The sequence below is a fragment of the Triturus cristatus genome, chromosome 1_1, assembly GCF_964204655.1.
Source record: "Triturus cristatus chromosome 1_1, aTriCri1.1, whole genome shotgun sequence".
Lineage (NCBI taxonomy): Eukaryota > Metazoa > Chordata > Amphibia > Caudata > Salamandridae > Triturus > Triturus cristatus.
This window is the reverse complement of record NC_140579.1, coordinates 1,094,972,881-1,094,986,344: the sequence shown is the minus strand read 5'-3', so window position 1 is coordinate 1,094,986,344 and position 13,464 is coordinate 1,094,972,881.

The following is a 13,464-nucleotide window of genomic DNA, read 5'->3' as shown; positions in this document are numbered from 1 at the left end:
TTACAGGCTTTGATACAGTCTTTTGCATACACTCCCCATCATGCACTTTCCACCATGCACTCTCCATTACACATTCCACACCACACACTCTTTATACCACATTCTCATTCACTCACTTCCATCCACTCTCTACAACACACACTCATTGTGTGACTTAGCGCGTGTGACTTAGCGCGTGTAACTTAGCGCGTGTAACATTATGTTGCACGCGCTCTGTTGCATGCTCTCTGTTGCACGCGCTCTGTTGCACGCACTCTGTTGCACGCGCTCTGTTGCACGCGCTCTGTGCCACAGGCTCTGTGCCACAGGCTCTGTGCCACACACTCTCTGCCACATACTCTCTGCTACATACTCTCTGCTACATACTCTCTGCCACACACTCTAGCACACACTAGCTTTTCACCTACTCTTTCACATACTACCTACTGTACACATTTTTATGCACATCTCCTCAACATGCACCACAGCTAATGCTTACATCTCTACTAGCTTTATTATCCTCACTACTATGCTTTATTATTTGGTCTACACTACATACACTACTCTTACTACTCTCTCTACTCCTTCATGTATACTACACACTGTTTCTTCTTTATTCTCCTCTTTTTTTCCCTTCCTTCTTAACACTTTCAAGCTATAAGTTGACAATAGCTGATGATGAGAAAGTGAGCATGCAGGTGAGAACCAATCTGCAAACTCCAATGGTGTTACTTACGTGAGGCACTGTCAACTTTTTCTGCAACTTTTTACTTTTACTATCTCTATGTTTTCAACAGTAATAGCACACACTCCATACCATGCACTTTCCACCATGCACTTTCCACCATGCACTCTCCATTCCACATTCCACACCACACAGTCTTTATCACACATTCTTATTCACACTCTCTTCCATCAACTCTCTACAACACACACTCATTGTGTAACTTAGCGTGTGTGGCTTAGCGCGTGTGGCTTAGCGCGTGTGGCTTAGCACGTGTGACTTAGCGCGTGTAACTTAGCGCATGTAACTTAGTGTGTGTGCCTTAGCGCATGTGACATTATGTTTCACGCGCTCTGTTGCACGCGCTCTGTTGCACGCACTCTGTTGCACGCGCTCTGTTGCACGCGCTCTGGGGCACGCGCTCTGTTGCACGCGCTCTGTTGCACAGGAGCTCTGCCACAAGCTCTGTGCCACAGGCTCTCTGCCACACACTCTCTGCCACACACTCTACGCCACACACTTTCTCACACACTATCTTTTTACATACGCTTTCACATACTACCTACTGTACACATTTTTATGTACATCTCCTCTACATACACCGCAGCTAATGGTTACATCTCTACTAGCTTTATTATCCTCACTACTATCCTTTACTATTTGGTCTACACTACATACACTACTCTTACTACTCTCTCTACTTCTTCATGTATACTGAGGAAATATGAATTTTTATGATCAATTGTGTCCCCTATCTTAGACCCCAACGGCTCCATGTACATGCTACAAGTACATGTATGTTCCCTCCACTTCAAGCTATGAAGACGCAAATACAATTGTGTCCAACGTCAACATGTTCTCTTTCAGATCCACCATGAATGGGTCGAATATTCCATTCCTAAGTATGCCTTGCCACCGTCTTTATATGGTATACTTTTCACGTTTTTCAGCTCTGGCAAGTTAGGCCCTGAATTCTGCCATCGAGCTTTTCCTGCTTTCTGCCTCTGAATGCTCCAGCCTGGACCTGCATCTGTATCCATGACCTTTGCCTTACTTCCTGCGCGGCTAACGGTGCCTGGCCCGGCCTGTTGCCTGCCAAGACTGTATTCAGCCTTCAAGTTATCTGCTCCGCTCCTCGAGAAATGCATTCCTGTCTAAGTAGTTTAGGTAAACATCCTTCCAGCTACAGAGCAAAGGGCCCGGCCTTACTGTCTCCGTGCAAGTAATTCATGGCTCCTGTTACCATGGTAGGCCCATGCCCCCTCGCATCTCATGTAGACACGTAGACGCTTATACACGCACTAGTAGTCAGTATAGGATAGCCTCTGCCTGAGAGACCTTTCCTTCCAGATAATACAGTTCCTTAAACACAAGATATTAGATACGATTTGGGATTAGGTTGTTCTGACATCCCAGACTTCTGTCTCCTCATATAGGGCTAAATGTCAAGTCCCCTTCACCCTCCAGTTACACGTCAATCACACGTCATGCTGCCGTGCGCGCACCTCTGCCATATATTTCTGCTGACTTTGCAGGATTCTCTTATGGATCCACCCACCTGTGTCATCCTCAGAATGACGTTTCTAGTACACGCCCTTATGCACGCCTATTGTAATGCCTTTTTTCATTACGTATGTGTATTCTTATCTCTCTTCTCAGCTGTCCCGCCTTCTGCATATGTCTTCACTGTAATGCATTGACTATATATATGATAACCTGTCAATAAAGTATTGCGCTCTATCCCTTCCCGAACCTTCGTGGTGACGGAATCCGATTGCCTGGTTCGAACCAATTCCTTTGTAAGGAATAAACCCATTTTAAAACCTCAAATACCACGGATTCTGCCTCTTATTTTTACTGAGTTATTCTTATTGAATTTTACCGCATAAATTAAGTCTAGGTAATTAAAATTTACCACATAATTGGCGCCCGAATAGGGACACCTCCCCCACCCCACGCGCCGGAGGTGCATTGCAGACCCGGTCTCCTGCCACAGCCGGACGGACAACTACGCGTACCCTCAGGATTTCCTGTACCTCCCTCAGGCCAACGGAGGTGACTGAGGCTGCGATCAACACCCAGACGAGGCGGTGAGGAGTGCGGAGGATCCCGACCAGAGCCTAGCTGAGAGAGCAAGATCCGAGGTATACAGAGGCCCACCAGATTCCGAAGTTCCGAAGTAACTAAGTCACGAGTCGAGTCCAGTCCAGTTTGGTCTAGTCCAGTCCAGACTTTCCGAGGCCTTCTGTTCCGTTCCGTGCTTCCCGGTGAGTACCGTTGCTGGGGACGCATCTAGACGTGCGCATTGGTTTGTGCCGGTCAAGACGGGTTTGGGTACACAGATCCGGTCTGCACTGTTTTAGCAGTGTATCTGTACTGTTTAGCAGTACATCTAGTATTATGCAGTTTTATTCTAATTATTATTGTTCGTTTTAAAATGTTTTAATATGTTTTAAATGTCGTGGTATGAGTGATTGTTCGATCTTCATTACTGTGTTTATTGTATTAATTGTGTTCAAGTCCGAGAAAGAGTCAAGTAGCAAGGTTTAAGATGCCGTTATTCTCAAAATTAAGACAGATAAGAACTAGGAAAGGGATACTCGAGGAAGCCGTTCCCGTTCCACCTAGGGACACTCCAGGGTACTTTATGTACCATAAACATGGCCTAGACGCCGTATTATATCTCGATATGTGGGTAGACTACACCAAGGATTTAGCAGAGAATCAGAGATGGCCCACTGCTGGGACATGGGATGCAGATTGCATCATGAGAGTAGAAGAAGCATTATGGAAAAAGAAAGCCAGACAGTCACAGAAAGATGCCATTGAATTATGGCGTAAAGAATCGCATAGACGCACAGAGAAAGCACTCAGAAAAGAAGAGAAAAGTAGGGAGGATTCAGACAAAGCCCGAGAAAACGTATTAATTGAGGAAGGTATCCGAGCAAAAGCAGAACAAGTAGACAGGCAACGAAACAATCTTATGAATGGTATGTATCCTCTTCTGGCCGAGGGTTTACCTAAGGCCACCCTGGAAGTACCGAAAGATCTGCCACCTCCATTGCTTCCGACTAAATTGCTCCCCAAGACCGCAAAGGATATTTTCCTTTCTTCCTATTTAGACGATGTAGCCCCCGAATATGTTAATGCTCCGCCGCCACGCACACCACCTGCTAATGACGCTCGACCCCGAGATAATCTGCCCCCACTTCTGCAGCAACATACTCCTCCGTCCGTTCAAAACCTTCCGCCCGTTCCTTCACTCCTTCCTGCATCTATTCTTCCTACCTTACACCCAACGAATCCTTTTGGACCTAGCACCTCAGGAGGTGCGACAGGAAGTTTTCATACGCCGCCATCAGCGCATCGATTGACTTATAGGGATTTAGCACATCAACGTACCCCTCAAACAGCGAATTATGACATATTTAAAGAACCTCTTACAGATTGTAGATATGATCCAGTACCCGGTAAAGACGACAGAATGATGCTATCATCAGTACGTCTACGACGAGTTGCGAACTATTTAATGATATTACCAGGAATGATTGATCATCTAGACAAAATATATCACTTTGTCCAAACAGGGCAAGGTCCTGAAAATATTGGCGAGGCCATGGCATACCAGAAAGTGGACACGCAAAAACTGTTGTTACGCTTCTTCATAAACTGCCTGATAAGACACAGAGATAGGCCAGGTGTAGACCCGGAAGAAATGAAAGCACTTAACAAATGGGGTCAGAATATAGCAGACGGAAAACATGATAAACAGAATAGTATAGAAAGTATGTACCGAAGGATCCGAAAAACAGTAGAACAAATATGTGAAAGAGAACAACCTGAAAGAGAAACAGATGCAGATAAGACTGAGTCCTCGGGGGAGGAGGAACAACTAGAAATGACAACAGGACAATTACAATTACCAGCTAGAGAAATGATAGCTTATGTAGGTAAGGGAAGATCCTTTAATAATTCAATACGTCCGATACGTCCAGAAAGTAAGAGAATTTTTCAAGCAGCCATGTCAAATCCAAAGACCCCTGAACACTTATTTCAGGCTACTGATAAAATACTTCAAGGACGAATGGGGTACCATGTACTCGATTCTATGGATGAACAAGAATTAGCCAGGTCAGCAGTACAATGGGCTGACAGTTCTGATAAATATAGTGATGACGCGCTAGTACATACGTTTTTGAATCTTTCACCATACGAACAGCGTTTAGCTGGTATGTACATGATACAACACCTCCTTATATTGTATAAAGGTCAACATTCCGATCCTGGTCCCCTACCTGATATACTGATCGAACTACTCATGAATAAATGGAGAGGTCTAGGTACCGATCTAATTAAAGTACTTCTAGAATATCGGCACAGATATAGTGCCTTTTTGTGTCCAGAGCTTGATCCAGCTCCCTCCATGGAAAGAAAAATGTATTACATAGACAGACAGAATCCCTTACGCGAAGTGCACCCAGTTAGAAATGATGATAATACTTTTAGACGCGTGTTTGTGTACACGCCTATAACTAAAATAGAACTATTGGAAATGAAAAAATTAGTGCCCAGCCATGACAGAGATCCAGCAGGTTTTCACCGTGAAATAAAAGACATGTTACTCATGGGTGATTATACCTATCCTGACATTATGAAAATATTAAAAGTATTATTGCCTGCCGGTATTTACGAGAAACTCAAAGAAAAAGAATGGGAGGTGGGAGAACAAAAGATTGATTGGACAGCATTAGAAAACGAAGAAAATGCCTGAACTGCAGGCCTAGGGCTTGGGGACAAAACTAAAGCATTACCAGGATTATTAGTACAAGTATTGCCACGTTTATTAACTACGAAAAAGGAAGACTGGGGAGCAATCTCAGCTTGCAAACAGAAACCCGATGAAGACACTAGTGATTTTTATTCCCGATTTGAAAAATGTTTTGGTATTAATAGCGGCCTGAAAGCAAGTAGCGATTCATATCCACATCTTTTTGTAACAAAATTAGTCGAGAATTCCTTGCCCCAGGTTAAGAACAGAGTATTAAAAGTAGAGAGCTCTTGGCAAGCTAACACCCCGTCACAAATGTTACAAATGTTACAGTACCACCAGAATAGAATTAGAGAAGAACATGAACACGAACAAAGACGTATGAAAGACACGAAAATGAAAATGCTCGTCGCCCAGTCAGTTCCAGCTGACAGTCATAAAAAGGGTGCGACACAGTCCAACAATTCAGCGGTTCCTGTTAAAGGGACATGCAACTATTGTAAACAGCCAGGTCATTATATAAACGATTGTGCAGTTCTGAAACATAATATCTCTACGGGTAAAACCAAGGAGAGACCGCGTCCACCTAGACAGGATCAGATCCAACAACAAGTACCTCAGAATGTACAGCCTATGCCAGCTTCACAACAGACCGTAGCAGTACCACAGCTACAGCCTAATGTCGCAACACAAAACACGACACAACAGATGTACCAGTATGCACAAAATGACTATCCCGATTATCAGCGATACACATGAAACAGCCTAGAGAGGGAGGTTGGCTTACCCCTTATTGAGGTTCCTATAGATCAAGAGGGTCCTTATGTACATAGTCAAGTATTAGGGAAAGACAGAAAGTTCTTAATTGATACAGGGGCAAGCAGAACAACTATAAGTCACGACGAGGTTCCAGGGGCACCCCTCTCAGGCTCTCAAAATGTTTCCCTTGGATTTTCAGGAAAACCTATTGTTAATGAAGTATCGCAACCTCTTCCTCTTGCAGTTGGTCCATTGACACGGACTACAGATTTATTGCTTACAAAATCATGCCCAGAAAACTTGTTAGGTATAAAGACACTGAAAGCTCTAGGAGCTGTAATATGTTGTTCCCCGGAGGGGGTACGACTATTTTTGCGTGACTTCAAAGGTCACTACGTATTTAGAGACATGGATCACCGGTTACAGAATGTCCCTGCACATTTATGGGCACAAGGCCCCACTGATGTAGGTTGTATGCACATTACACCATATCGAGTCACACTCAAAGCAGGAGTGGTATTACCACGAATTCGACAATACAAGTTACCTCCAGATGCTGTAGTGGCTTTGCTGCAAATCATTGACGAGCTCATTGCACAAGGAGTGGTTGTGGAAACCGACTCCAATGTATGTAATTCTCCTATTATTCCAATTCTTAAACGAACTGATCCAAATGCACCCCCAGTTTATCGATTAATTATTGATCTGCGCGAATTGAATAAATGCATTGTACCACAGTATCCCGTGGTTCCAGATATCTCTTCATTATTGACAGCTATTGATTCAGAAGCAACGTTCTTTACTGTAATTGACCTCAAGAACGCCTTCTTTAGCGTCCCAATAGATCCGGAAAGCCAATATTTGTTCGGATTCTGTTTAAATGGACGAAGCTTCAAATTTGCACGCGCACCTCAAGGATTCACAGAAAGCCCCAGCATCTACAGCCAAGCACTGAAAAGACAACTTGACAGTATCCACATGCCTGTTAACACTACCCTGCTTCAATATGTCGATGATCTGCTGATCACCGCCCGAAGCGAACCCGAGTGTGAAAAAGCATCACTGACGGTTTTACATTTCCTGGCCGACAAGGGGCACAAGGTGTCCCGGCCTGTTGCCTGCCAAGACTGTATTCAGCCTTCAAGTTATCTGCTCCGCTCCTCGAGAAATGCATTCCTGTCTAAGTAGTTTATGTAAACATCCTTCCAGCTACAGAGCAAAGGGCCCGGCCTTACTGTCCCCTTCGAAGCTGCAATTCTGTGTTCAGCAAGTTGTGTACCTTGGGCACTTGCTGTCCAAGGGGGGGAGACAGCTCACACCTGACCGCATCCAGTTAATTGTAAACATGCCACCACCCAAGACACAAAAGGAGGTGCGGGCCTTCATAGGTCTCACTTCGTACTGTAGACAATGGATTCCCCAATATGCATTTCTAGTAAAGCCACTCATTCAGTTGACAACCCAGGAGGCAGCGATTTCGACTGTCCTCCCTTGGACTCAGGAACATGCACAAGCTTTTGAAGACTTAAAGAAAGCCTTATGTCAAGCACCTGTTTTAGCGACACCATGTTACAGTAAGCCTTTTACACTTTTTGTTACAGAACGCGAAGGTACTGCCTTGTCAGTACTCACTCAGGAACAAGCAGGTTCACACAAGCCGTGTGCTTACTTTTCTAGCACATTAGATCCAGTAGCCCAGGCTCTGCCTACATGCCTGAAATCAGTCGCAGCGACAGCTTTAGCGATCAGACAAAGCGATTCCATAGTATTAGGACATCAATTGACAGTGCAAGTTCCACATTCCGTGGAAGTTCTTTTAAACCGAACTCAGACTCAGCACTTGACTATAGCACGACTGACAGGTTATGAATTAACATTGTTCCAGCCACACATAGAAATCAGACGCTGTAGTACATTAAATCCTGCCACACTTTTGCCATTAAGTGGAACAGACCCATTGGCACATGATTGTATTGAAGTCATTGCTATTACGACGAAACCCAGACAAGACTTGACAGACATTCCATTACCGGATCCAGACCTGACGCTTTATGTGGATGGTTCATGCATGAGAACAAATACAGGAGAGTTAGTGGCCGCTTACGCAGTCACGACAGACACCGAAGTTATTGAAACGAATTGTATTGACACATTGTCAGCTCAAGCAGCAGAGCTCATCGCTCTGACACAAGCCTGTATTCAAGCCAAAAATAAAAGAGTCAACATATACACAGATTCACGTTATGCATTCGGAGTTGTACACGACTTCGGAGTCCTTTGGCGAGAAAGAGGTTATTTAACTTCTCACGGTGCCAACATTCAACACGGTCCCCTCATTCAAGCTCTGTTAGATGCAATACATCTGCCTACTTTGATATCTATCATGAAGTGCAAGGCCCATACAAAAGTTACCGATATCATTTCCCAGGGTAACGACCTAGCAGACCGAACAGCTAAGCAAACCGCACAGAATCGAACTCATGCAACTGACTTGACAAAGACAATAGTTCCGACATCGACACACTGCATGACAGTTAGGGATCCCGCCCTTGATGTAATCGATATACAGACACATGCTACACCAGAGGAAATCAAGAAATGGACTGAACTAGGAGGGATCCGAACAGATCAGGGATGGATGACGAAGGGAAAATCTACATGGTTTCTCCCCGACTCCATGGTTCAAGTTATCATTAACACAATACATAGTCCAGCGCATCTAGGAGAGAAAGCTATGTTAGACAGTATTCAAAACATTTGGTTTAATAAACACTTACGAGCTGCAGCCAAACAGAAAGTGCGTACTTGCATGATTTGTTGTCAGTTCAACCCAGGTAAAGGCGTTCCTGTAGAACAAGGTGGATTTCAACCTCCTGATCACCCTTTTGAAGTCCTCCAGATGGATTATATCCAGATGGAACGTTGTCGAGGATTCAAATATGTCCTCGTAGTTGTATGCGCACTTTCTCGTTGGACAGAAGCATATCCAGTCTCAGATTACACTGCCCCGACCACTGCCAAGCAGCTGGTTCGTGAATTCTTCCCACGGTATGGTTTGCCCCGTATCGTGTACGCAGATAATGGTCAACCGTTCTCATCCGAGCTAATGAAACACATTTCACTCCTGTTAGGCTATCAATGGAAATTCCACTGTGTCCGGCATCCCGAGGCAGCAGGGCTCGTGGAACGTCATAATCAGACTCTGAAAATTTGACTCTCTAAAATCTGTAGAGAGAAAGGCGTCGACTGGATAGTAGCTTTACCAGTTGCACTCTTTTACATGAGAATGATAGCACATTCTCGAACAGGGCTATCCCCGTACGAGGTGGTCTTCGGTAGGCCACCAAATATGTGGGGGACGCCTATACCTCGTAAAATCACTGATGTTGATTGTAATATGCTGACAGATTACCTTGCTTCCTTGATGTCTGCACTACAATCTTGCCGTTCACAGGTAGCTGCAGCCTTTCCCGACAACACCGAGGTGAAACCCCATGAAGTGGTTCCCGGAGATTTTGTTTTCATAAGAAATTTCGACAGGAGGAGCCCGCTGGAGCCTCGCTGGTAAACGCCGAAATTAGTACTCCTGACCACGAGGACAGCAGTGAAGATTGAGGGTCGCAAGGGTTGGCTACATTCGAGCCATATCAAGAAATTTCATGGACTGCCTTCTGATTTGAACTCTCAGCCCTGCCCTCCTCCACAGACTGATTCAAAACTCCCCCTGGTCGAGAAAACTGCTGCCCAAGAATATAAACTGAAACTAAGGTCTAGCAAGTCAGACAATTTGATTGTTTAAGTCCTCTCCTAGGTGAATCGGTTAAATTAGTCTCTGACATGTATCCTCTAGACCGAAACAGAGAGAAAGATAGACAGAAACAGCTCAAGAAACGTGCATATTGTAAATCACTTCGTAGTCACTGTATAGTGACATTGTTGATTATGTTTTTTCTAAATCTTCTGATTATTGCTGCAAGTATACTGTTGCACATATACTATCCTATTTTCAAGCGTGCTCATTCTGCTTACAATGTTACTGCCGAACACTCTTTTAGTGAATTACCTCCACATGAGTTGCCCTACAGACTTGCGCTGCGCAACAACACATTCATTAGTATGTTACATCACTCCCATCAGGCCAACAACGCTACAAATTGTTGGATATGTGGCCGACTCCCTCCCTATCAGAAATACAAGGGAGTTCTGCCCCTCTTTCCATATCCATTCACACACAATGGTTCCTGTGGTGCATGGTTTAGTTTGATTAATTCCTTAGATTCAAATACCGTAGTTTACCAGAGCAACTGGGTATGGGGAAACCTGAACTTAGTTTTGCTTAAAGCCTGCTACCCTAACAAGGAGGGACTTCCCAAAAGGACAGGAACTGATCTAGAAAATGAAGTATATGGATTAGGTAATTTTACACTTAACCTCATGATTCTGAATGTTGAATCCGAAGCTGCACCAGTCTTGCCTGCTATGTCAGTATTACCAGTCAAAGGTGAATTATGTGTAAGAAAGAATGGTTCAGTACACTTGGGTCATAGTAAATGTACTACTGTGATCGAATTCAGTGATCAAGGCAAGTCTACATTTAGAGCTTCCCGTCATTCCTACTTCATTTGTGGTCATACCGCATATATACGTCTACCTCTAGATTGGGATGGTATCTGTTACATTGCATTCCTTCTGCCACCTGTTTTCCTAGCCCCTCCTGATTATCATAGAAACACCCATCTAGTACACAATAGACCCCAGAGAGATCTCCCGATTGTCGACTACACTGAAACAGCATGGGAACAATACACAGACTTCAATAAAGGTCTCTTTCCCTACATAGGTGTTGTCTCTAATAGTAAACTGATACGCAGATTAACCAGAACCCTTGAAGCAGTAGTGAATGAAACTACCTCTGCCCTAGGCAACTTAACAGAGGAGCAGTCTGCGATGCGGATTGTTGTTCTCCAGAATCGTCTTGTCCTTGACGTCATCCTGGCCGATAGGGGCGGAGCCTGTAGAGTCATCGGATCAAGTTGCTGTGTTTTCATTCCAGAAAACGCGCCATCAGTGTTGTCAGCCTGGGGATGGAAAGTCCTATCCTTCCTAGGTATTGGCCTTCTCATAGTATTCAGTTGCTGCCTGTGTCTACAATGTGGACCAGCGATTTGCGGCCTGTGTGCCACATCATGTATTCCACACTCAAGTTCTCATTCAAAATCCCGTAAGAAGAAAGAAGAGCAAATGATGTTACATGAACAGATTGATGGATTCCTGAGGATCGATATCTCATGAAGGGTCCGTAGGGGACAAGGAGGGAATGAGGAAATATGAATTTTTATGATCAATTGTGTCCCCTATCTTAGACCCCAACGGCTCCATGTACATGCTACAAGTACATGTATGTTCCCTCCACTTCAAGCTATGAAGACGCAAATACAATTGTGTCCAACGTCAACATGTTCTCTTTCAGATCCACCATGAATGGGTCGAATATTCCGTTCCTAAGTATGCCTTGCCACCGTCTTTATATGGTATACTTTTCACGTTTTTCAGCTCTGGCAAGTTAGGCCCTGAATTCTGCCATCGAGATTTTCCTGCTTTCTGCCTCTGAATGCTCCAGCCTGGACCTGCATCTGTATCCATGACCTTTGCCTTACTTCCTGCGCGGCTCACGGTGCCTGGCCCGGCCTGTTGCCTGCCAAGACTGTATTCAGCCTTCAAGTTATCTGCTCCGCTCCTCGAGAAATGCATTCCTGTCTAAGTAGTTTAGGTAAACATCCTTCCAGCTACAGAGCAAAGGGCCCGGCCTTACTGTCTCCGTGCAAGTAATTCATGGCTCCTGTTACCATGGTAGGCCCATGCCCCCTCGCATCTCATGTAGACACGTAGACGCTTATACACGCACTAGTAGTCAGTATAGGATAGCCTCTGCCTGAGAGACCTTTCCTTCCAGATAATACAGTTCCTTAAACACAAGATATTAGATACGATTTGGGATTAGGTTGTTCTGACATCCCAGACTTCTGTCTCCTCATATAGGGCTAAATGTCAAGTTCCCTTCACCCTCCAGTTACACGTCAATCACACGTCATGCTGCCGTGCGCGCACCTCTGCCATATATTTCTGCTGACTTTGCAGGATTCTCTTATGGATCCACCCACCTGTGTCATCCTCAGAATGACGTTTCTAGTACACGCCCTTATGCACGCCTATTGTAACGCCTTTTTTCATTACGTATGTGTATTCTTATCTCTCTTCTCAGCTGTCACGCCTTCTGCATATGTCTTCACTGTAATGCATTGACTATATATATGATAACCTGTCAATAAAGTATTGCGCTCTATCCCTTCCCGAACCTTCGTGGTGACGGAATCCGATTGCCTGGTTCGAACCAATTCCTTTGTAAGGAATAAACCCATTTTAAAACCTCAAATACCACGGATTCTGCCTCTTATTTTTACTGAGTTATTCTTATTGAATTTTACCGCATAAATTAAGTCTAGGTAATTAAAATTTACCACAATACTACACACTGTCTCTTCTTCATTCTCCTCTACTTTCCCTTGCTTTTTCACACTTTCAAGCTATAAGTTGACAATAGCTGATGATGAGAAAGTGAGCATGCAGGTGAGAACCAAACTGCAAACTCCAATGGTGTTACTTACGTGAGGCACTGTCAACTTTTTCTGCAACTTTTTACTTTAACTATCTCTATGTTTTCAACAGTAATATACTTTATTTTTCTACATGCACTCTTTAATATGCACTCTTTCCCATGCACTCTTTCCCATGCACTCTTTCCCATGCACTCGTACCCATGCACTCTTTACCATTCACTCTTTCACATGCACTCTTTCACATGCACTATTTGCCATGCACTCTTTACCATGCACTCTTTACCATGCACTCTTTACCATGCACTCTTTACCATGCACTCTTTGGCACGCACTCTTTACCATGCACTCTTTACCATGCACTCTTTACCATGCACTCTTTCCCATGCACTCTTTTCCATGCACTCTTTACCATGCACTCTTTCCCATGCACTCTTTCCCATGCACTCTTTCCCACGCACTCTTTCCCACACACTCTTTCCCACGCACTCTTTCCCACGCACTCTTTCCCATGCACTCTTTCCCACGCACTCTTTCCCACGCATTCTTTACCACGCACTCTTTACCATGCACTCTTTACCATGCACTCTTTACCATGCACTCTTTCACATGCACTCTTT